A 9482-nucleotide genomic window follows, 5' to 3' on the forward strand; every position below is an offset into this window, starting at 1 on the left:
TGGCCTGCCTTGCAACAGTTCGGGACATACCTCGCCGAACTGGCCTACCTTGCAACAGTTCGGGACATACCTCGCCGAACTGGCCTACCTTGTAACAGTTCGGGATACACCTCGCCGAACTGGCCTGCCTTGTAGTAGTTTGGGATACACCTCGCCGAACTGGCCTACCTTGTAACAGTTCGGGATACACCTCGCCGAACTGGCCTGCCTTGTAGTAGTTTGGGATACACCTCACCGAACTGGCCTGCCTTGTAACAGCTCGGGATACCCCTCGCCGAACTGACCTGCCCTATACATACCTCCGAACTCAAGACTTCGCCTCGCCAACGCTCCACCACATCGCCTTCAGGGCACCAAAACCAAACAAACCATACTATGACTAACACTGAGGAAGTCCGTACCCGAGGGCGCCGCACCTGACTGACTTGGGATCTGACACTTGACGGCCGCACTCTAAACGGCCACCTGCCACCGCCACCTGACACCGCCATCTCCAATTAGAGAGACTGTTAGACAGTGACGATTCTATACCAGTAGAAAGGATGACGGCCGAATTGACAGACGCAAGGGTAATCGTACCCGACCTAACAAAGGCCTCAGAGCGAGTGCGCGAAGTGATTATAAGAGCCCCCTGCCAGCAACAAACAAGGTATGTGAACTTTGCGCTATCTGGTCTACACTTTGCCTTTCAGAGATTACTGACTTGAGCTTCGGAGTTATCACATCGGGTTCCCCCCGGAGTTCTCTCATCTTTCCCGTTTCAGGCTCCCCGACGCTCTAGCTCAGAGGCGAGTTCGTTGACAGCTAAGACCGGCCGGATTGCGCTCCATCAATTGGCGCCATCTGTGGGAACGCTCCTAAAAGCCTCCCTCTAAATCTCTTTTACCTACCCTTCCTTCAAAAACCGTCCCCATTCTCTTAGTTCCTTCCCCCCTTTCAGCAGAACTTTTGGCAGTCCCCTTGCCTAGAGATTTCAAACTCTCATCTCTGGACAAGTATGATGGGTCCTTTGACCCCAACGACCACGTCGACGCGTTTCAGTCGCAAATGCACCTCGCTAGGGCAAGCGAGTCGTGCATGTGTGTGGCCTTCACCACCACCTTCAGAGGGGTGGTCCACACCTGGTAGCGGAACCTAGCTTTTGGGTCAATAAAAAGCTAGCCCCAGTTCGTGCAGATCTTCACTGCGCACTTTGTCACCAGTAAAAAGTGTCGCAGAACCGAGGAAAGTATCTTCGGGGTAATCCAAAGAGAGGGAGAACCCATCCGCAACTACATCAAACGGTTCAATGAAGCATGTTTGCAGATCACTCGGTTAGACCCCGCGGTACAACACGCCACGGCCAAAAGAGGGGTGACGCACAAAGAGTTCAAATGGCACATGGTGGCCAGCCAGCCAGCAACTGTGAATGACTTCCTCAAGCTCGTGGACAAGTTTATGAGAACAAAGGAAGAGATCAACCAGAGAAACGAAGGCGGAGTTGAAAAAAGAAAAAGAGAAGGCGAGCCCTCCAACCCTAGCGACATAAGAGGCCATAACCGAGAGGCGAAGCCAAGCTAGCCATCCCGAGCTCCCTTAGCAGTTCGGACGGATTACACACCATTGAACACAAGGCGGACCGAGATCCTGATGACGATCAAGGACGCCCCTTACGTAAAGTGGCCACCTCGCCTGAAGAGCAACCCCAACGAGAGAAACAAAAATTTATATTGTAGTTTTCATAAAGATCACGGTCATAGCACCGAGCAATGTAATAATCTCCGTGACAAGATAGAAGGACTCAACCGTCGCGGGTACTTAAGAAATTTTGTACACTATGACAATAGTAATAAAGCAGGTCGGCAAGGGGAACACGGGAAGGATGTCCCCGAGCCGAGCAACAGACCGGCCGAAGCCTTGCAGTGACCTCCCCCAGAAGAAAGGCCAGTCCGGGGAACCATCCACGTGATAGTGGCCGGTTCGGTGGTGGCAGGATGCACTTCGGCGGCAGCAAGGACGTCAGTTCGCGAAGCAGCCCGAGAGGAGCAGAACCCTCCCAAGAGGCTGAAGAAGGAAGAACCGATCTTTTTTATAGAAGATGACGCGTGAGGTGTTCACTACCCCCACGACGACGCGCTCGTCATAAATCTAAGGATCAGTGACTTCGAAGTCCGGCGCGTACTGGTAGACTCAGGCAGTTCGGCAGACATACTATTCAAATCGGCTGATGTGTGGCTCATTGTGACACTAGCAAGTGCACTAGCCGTTCAAGTAATAAAGTAGTGAGTGAAGTATCGTTCCCACCAGGATTTAGGAAACAATTACCAATACTAAATTGAGCACTTCTTATCTGATCAACAAATAAATCAAAACTCTAATGAAAGCTAAGAAATCCTAAATTAAAATCTATCTAAATCATTGGCCCAATTGCCTTCAATTCAGGTTAGAAGAGTAAGCAGTAAATGTCAATCTCAGAATTCAGCAATCTATCAATTTGGATCATTCGAATAAATCATGATTGAGCCTTGGTTTGGTGAAACCCCAAGGTCATGAACAGCCTCTCTCAAGCACATGTTCATCCTATGCATGAGTGACGGTTCTTCTATCTCTAGCAAGAATCTAATCCCCATGCATGCATTTCTTCAAACACTTCTAAGGCATCAATTCAAATATGAATTGATCACCAACTGAATTGTGCAAGTTATCTCTAACCTTGCACTCAATTCAGTTCTTGAATAGTAGATCTGAATTCCTAGAGTCTCTCTCAAGCACTCTAGGAATTCCAAGCTGTAGATTAATTCGCCCAATTTGAAAATTGCAGATCTGAATTCTCTTTCAAGCAATTCAGATTTTGCAATCTCAGATCTGAGAATTCAGATATGAGTTTTGAAGGTTAGTTGGCCGAATTACTCTACAATCACACCCTTATTCAAGAAACTTCAAGTACAATGCATGACCATTTGAATGAATAAAAAAAAAAGAATTAGATTGCTGAACTGAAATTTTACAAGCTGAAATACATCAAGGAAGAATGGAAACAAGGAGAAAGAAGAAAGAACATATAACTAAGAAACTGAATTCAAATCAAAAGAAAATGAAACTACAAATGATTTATTACAAAAGATCTTTGAATCACAAACCCTCAATTCGAACTCACCTTCTTCTTCTAGCTTGCTTGTCTTGAACTTCCTTCAGCCCTTCTTCTTCTTCTTCCTTGCGCCTATCCTTCTTCACTTCTCTTCTCTCAAGGTGGTCGAACCTCTAAGAGTGGGAGAGCCTTCCTCTCAAGCAATTGAACAACTTTCTCCCCTCCTAGAGGCCTCCTTATATAGTTTTTCAAGGGGGCTCTTGCCCCTTCTTGAAGCTTCTAGAATGGGGTGTATTACACCCCTCATGAACCTTCTAAAGTGCTCCCTCCTTCTCTTCAAGAAACTCCTAGAAGTTTCCGCCCCTAGCTCCCTTTGGGCTGCTATTTGGGCTACAACTTAGCTTGCTTTTGAGCTCATGTGGGCTACACTCTAGGCGGTTATTTGGGCTAAAAATGGGCTGGGCCAAAAATTCCTTCTTGCTAGGCTTCTTCCCTTGGATTTTCCAAAGAGTTTCACTTGCTCTTCTTGGGCCGAATGAAATTCTCATGCTCTCTTGGGTAGGTTCATCAAATACCCCCACACTTAAGCTTTTGCTTGTCCTCAAGCAAAGACATCAGCCATAAACTTAACATTCCCCCCTTATGTTCTCACCATTTACCTGGTGAACTTTTTAAGATAGAAATGCATTGAGTAGTCGGGGAACTTTTGTAAGTGCTCAACTCTTATTCTTGTAAATTACCATTTAAGATATGTATCAGATCCGAGGAAAGGAGAATATGAATTTCATCATAGTCTAGCCTTCACTCCTAATTCATATATAAATCAGCTCCTTAATTGTCAAGGTTAATAATCAAATTTCACTAAGTTTCCATCTGTAACTAAATCTCAATGAGAGTTCAACTTTAGAGTGCCCCTTTGAACCTCGGTTGTCACCACAATTACTTATTTCTAAGGGTGAGTGCATCTTATGCTCCATCTCACCCTTTTTTTTTTTTTTCAGTGTGAGTGCATTTTATGCTCCATCTCACACACTTTTCTCTCTCTCTTTTCTTTTCTTCTTTTTTTTTTTTTTTTTTTTGTGTGAGTGCATCTTATGCTCCATCTCACACTGGTCACTTACTTGAGGTAGGACTCATGTTCTGAGCTGCTAGTTTTACTATTCAACTCAAAATAGCGGAGTCAATTTGGGCTTTTGTCCTTCTTTGCAATTATTGAACCTCAAGAATTAGCACTTCAGATGTGCACTAGCTCTCTTGACCATTAACAATGAAATCAAGGGCTTCCATACACATGAAGGAAGTTAGGGCTAGTCATGCTGAAAAGCATATTCAGCTCCCCTTTTCTCATGCATAAATCAAATTGGGTCATTCACAAGAATAAAAACTTAACAAGTACATCAGTCTCCCTCAACTCATTGAATTCCTTCTTAAAAAAAATCATCAAATAAATAGTAATGAACTTGAGGGGTTCCAGTCTTTTTTGGTTATGTCATTGCCTGCATATGTGTGTTGGGGTGAATGAGGTGCATGGTTTCAACCCCCATACCCTAGCCTCGGGCTCACTCCCCCACACCTAAGATGAACATTGTCATCAATGTTCGTAGTGTTAGGCAGTCACACTTGCTAGAGCAAACTGAAGAAAAGAAAATGATGAACTGAGTCCTTAAAGAATTGGAATTTTGAGAAAAAGATCTTTATTTTACTAACTAATATTCTAAAAAAAAAAAAGATTCATTAACTTGTTCATGAGCAGGCATAAGAGATTATTGGTTATCTAGATAAACAGTGGATGGAGGGGGTACAGTACTGCCCATTAAATATGGTTTCAGGCGCTGACCATTTACTTTAAACGTGCCCTGAACCGGGTGGGTGAGTTCTATAGCCCCATGGGAAAAAACCTGTGAAATGGTAAAGGGTCCAGACCACCTGGATCTCAGCTTACCTGGAAACAAGCGGAGACGGGAATTATATAACAATACCTGTTGGCCTACATAAAAGTCCCGTCTCAGCAAGTTCTTATCATGCCAGTTTTTTATTCTTTCTTTATAAACTTTGGCATTCTCATAGGTGGTAAGTCTGAATTCATCCAATTCATTCAATTGCAACCGCCTTTTAGCCCCTGTGGCCTGAATGTCAAAATTTAAGAATTTAAGAGCCCAATAGGCCTTGTGTTCCAATTCAACTGGTAAATGGCATGCTTTACCAAAGACCAATCTGTAGGGGGACATGCCAATGGGTGTCTTAAATGCAGTTCTGTATGCCCATAATGCATCATCTAATTTGATGGACCAATCTTTTCTGGCGGATGCTACGGTCTTTTCCAGAATTCTTTTGAGTTCCCTGTTAGCCAACTCCACTTGGCCACTGGTTTGAGGGTGATAAGGGGTAGCTAATTTATGTGTAATTCCATATTTCTGCATTAACCTCTCAAATTGGCTATTGCAGAAGTGAGTTCCCCTATCACTAATTATAGCTCGCGGAGTGCCAAATCGGGAGAATAGCTTCTTTAGGAAGTGTACCACCCTTCTTGAGTCATTTGTGGGTAAAGCCATGGCTTCTACCCATTTGGATACATAGTCAACTGCAACGAGGATGTACTTATTCCCAAAAGAATTTGGGAAAGGTCCCATGAAATCTATACCCCAAACATCAAAGATTTCACAAATTAAAATATTGGAAAGGGGCATTTCATTCCGTCGGGAAATGTTTCCCGATCTTTGGCATTTGTCACATGTGGACACATACCGATGGGCATCTTTGAAGAGTGTGGGCCAATAAAAACCTGATTGCAAAACCTTGGCTGCAGTGCGACTAGCTCCAAAATGACCTCCTGCTTCTTTATCATGGCAAAATTGGAGTACCGACTCCATCTCCTCCTCGGGGACACATCTCCTTATGATCTGATCTGCACACAATTTATACAAAAAGGGTTCCTCCCACAGATAGTATTTTACATCAGAAAAGAATTTCTTTTTTCTATTGATATGAAAGGTTAGGAGGAAGGACTTGTGCAGCTAGATAATTAGCAAAATCAGCATACCAAGGATATGAGTATTTCTGTATTGAGTACAACTGCTCATCCGGAAATTCTTCTCGAATGTTGCTGGTTATCTCCTCTTTTGAGCTTACCGTGTCCAACCGGGAGAGATGGTCAGCAGCCAGGTTTGCAGCACCCTTCAGGTCTCTAATCTCAATGTCAAACTCTTGCAATAAAAGGATCCACCTGATCAGTCTTGGTTTTGAGTTTTGCTTGGTAAGCAAGTGCCTTAATGCCGAGTGATCTGTGTGGACAACAACCTTGGATAATATCAGATATGAATGAAACTTATCAAGTGCAAATATTACTGCTAGCAGCTCCTTTTCTGTGGTGGTGTAATTGAGTTGGGGTCCAGTCAAGGTTCTGCTAGCATAGTAAATTGGCTGAAAATGTTTGTTCATTCTTTGTCCTAAAACAGCTCCTATAGCAAAATCACTCGCATCACACATCAATTCAAATGGGAGGGTCCAATCTGGTGCTACCATGATAAGTGCATGGATCAATTTGTCTTTCAAGATGTTGAAAGCATGAAGGCATTCAGTTGAAAATTCAAAAGGCACTTCTTTCTGAAGCAAGGTAGATAATGGCTTGGAAATTTTTGAGAAATCTTTAATAAACCTTCTATAGAATCCGACATGTCCTAAGAAACTTCTCAAAGAACGAACAGATGTTGGGGTTGGCAATTTTTCAATTGCCTCCACCTTGGCCTTGTCGACTTCTATACCTCTTTGAGAGATCTTGTGTCCAAGCACTATGCCTTCTTGCACCATAAAATGATATTTCTCCCAATTCAACACAAGATGTGTTTCTTTACATCTAGTAAGCACCTGTTCCAGATTATTCAAACATGCATCAAACGAAGAGCCAAAAACTGAAAAATCATCCATGAAGATCTCAATAAAATTTTCAACCATATCAGAAAATATAGACATCATACATCGCTAAAAGGTTGCTGGGGCATTGCATAACCCAAAGGGCATCCTTCGGTATGCAAAGGTTCCATATGGGCAAGTAAAAGTGGTCTTTTCTTGATCTTCTGGTGCAATTGGTATCTGGTTATACCCTGAATATCCATCCAAGAAACAATAATACTCATGCCCGGCTAGCCTCTCCAACATTTGATCCATAAATGGGAGAGGGAAATGGTCATTTCGGGTGGCTTCATTTAATTTTCTATAGTCAATACACACACGCCATCTGGTAACGGTTCTAGTAGGGATGAGTTCATTTTTCTCATTTGGAACAACAGTCGTACCCCCTTTTTTGGGCACAACTTGCACATGGCTTACCCAAGAACTATCAGAAATAGGATAAATGATCCCAGCATCTAACAACTTAATTATTTCAGCCTTTACCACTTCTTTCATGTTGGGGTTCAGGCGCCTTTGGGGCTGAACGGAAGGCTTGCTGTCCTCTTCCATCAAAATTCTGTGAGTGCAGATTGATGGATTAATGCCTTTGATATCTTCTACCTTCCAAGCTATAGCATTTTTGTATTCCCGCAGCACTCTTAATAATTTTTCTCTTTGTAAGGGATTCAGCGCTGCGGAAATTATCACGGGGAGATCTGATGGTTCCTCAAGGAAAGCATACTCTAAATGGGATGGTAATTGCTTCAGTTCAAGGGTGGGGGGTTCTTGGGATGATGGCTTACCTGATGGTCCGGGCAATTTGCCTAAGTTCTCTAATTTAAGAAACCCCTTTCCCTTGAATTGAGGCTTATCATTCAGGTATGCTATCATGAGGTTTATTTTTTCATTTTCTGCTTCTTCAAGTTCTCCCTGCTGGAGGCAGAGTTCAAGAGGATCAGTTATTCTACTTACCTGGAAGCATTCATCAATTGTCAATTCAATGGCATCAATCATAAAACAAGAATCATCACTAGAGGGTGCATGTTTCATAGCATCAGACATTTTAAAAATTATCTCCTCATCTTGTATCCTAAGGCTGAGTTGTCCTTGTTGAACATCAATCATTGCTTTCCCGATAGCCAGGAAAGGTCTCCCTAGGATAAGCAGGACCTCCACATCTTCTTGCATGTCTAACACAATGAAATCAACTGGAAAAATGAATTTGTCAACTTTAACTAACACATCTTCTATGATCCCCCTAGGATGTCTAATGGATCTATCAGCCAATTGTAATGCCACTCTAGTGGGTTGGGGTTCATTCAACCCCAATTTCTTGAAGATAGAATCTGGCATTAAATTGATGCTAGCTCCCAGGTCACATAAAGCTTTTTCAATTTTTAAACTGCCAATGGTACAAAGAATAGTGAAACTCCCTGGATCTTTGAGTTTCTGAGGTAGCTTGTTCAAAAGGATAGCAGAACATTCCTCATTTAATGCAACTGTAGCCACATCTCCCAGTTTCCTTTTGTTTGCCAATAATTCCTTCAAAAACCTTGCATAGTGTGGCATCTGGGCTAAAGCATCAGCAAAAGGAATATTAATATGTAAACTTTTAAATATTTCAAGAAACTTACCAAATTCCTTCTCCAATTTTTGTTGCTTCAGCTTGTTAGGGAATGGAACTTGCGGTTGTTGGTGCATCCCTTGTTGTGCTTCTGGTTGTTCCGTCTTCTGTTGTCTGGTTCCAAGGCTTGTTTCTGCCTTGGGTTCAGCCCAATTCTTATTTTCTACCTCAGGCAACTCTTTTCCACTTCTTAAGGTAATAGCTTGCACCTGCTCTCGTGGATTCACTTCAGTGTTGCTTGGAAGAGTTCCCGGCAGTCTGGAAGATATTAATTGTGCCAATTGCCCCACTTGGTTTTCCAAGTTTTTGATTGAGGCTTCCTGGTTCTGGAACCTAGTTTCTGCACCTGCTATAAATTTTGTCATCAGTTCCTCCAAATTGGATTTCAGTTCAGGCTGATGATAAGTCTGGTGGAACGGCTTGGAAATATGCTGATTTGGCTAGGACTGGTTTGAATGTCCCCTCCATCCTGGATGAAAAGTATGGTGACTCTGGTAACCCTGCTGTCTTGACGAATTGCTAACATAGTCAACTTGTTCAGTAGATGGTCTGAACTGATTGCCAACTTGGCAGTCTGTACTGATGTGGCCTCCCCCACACAATTCACAATTAAGAGGCTGCACATGCATGGCAGCTATCTGCATTTCATCTATTTTTTTACTGAGTGCTCCTATTTGTGCAGATAGTGCTGTATAAGTGTCAACATTATGCAAGCCTTGCTGCTTCCTAGTTTGAGTTCTTTCCGAATGCCATTGATAATTGTTGGCTGCCATTTCCTCAATAAGTGCATGGGCAACCTCAGGAGTTTTATTATTTATGGATCCTCCGGCTGCAGCATCTAATATGGTCTTATTTGAGTCAGTAAGACCATTATAGAAAGTCTACACTTGCAGCCAAATGGGG

The sequence above is a fragment of the Nelumbo lutea genome, chromosome 6 (genome assembly GCF_056320005.1).
Source record: "Nelumbo lutea isolate HS-2025 chromosome 6, American lotus-T2T, whole genome shotgun sequence".
NCBI lineage: Eukaryota > Viridiplantae > Streptophyta > Magnoliopsida > Proteales > Nelumbonaceae > Nelumbo > Nelumbo lutea.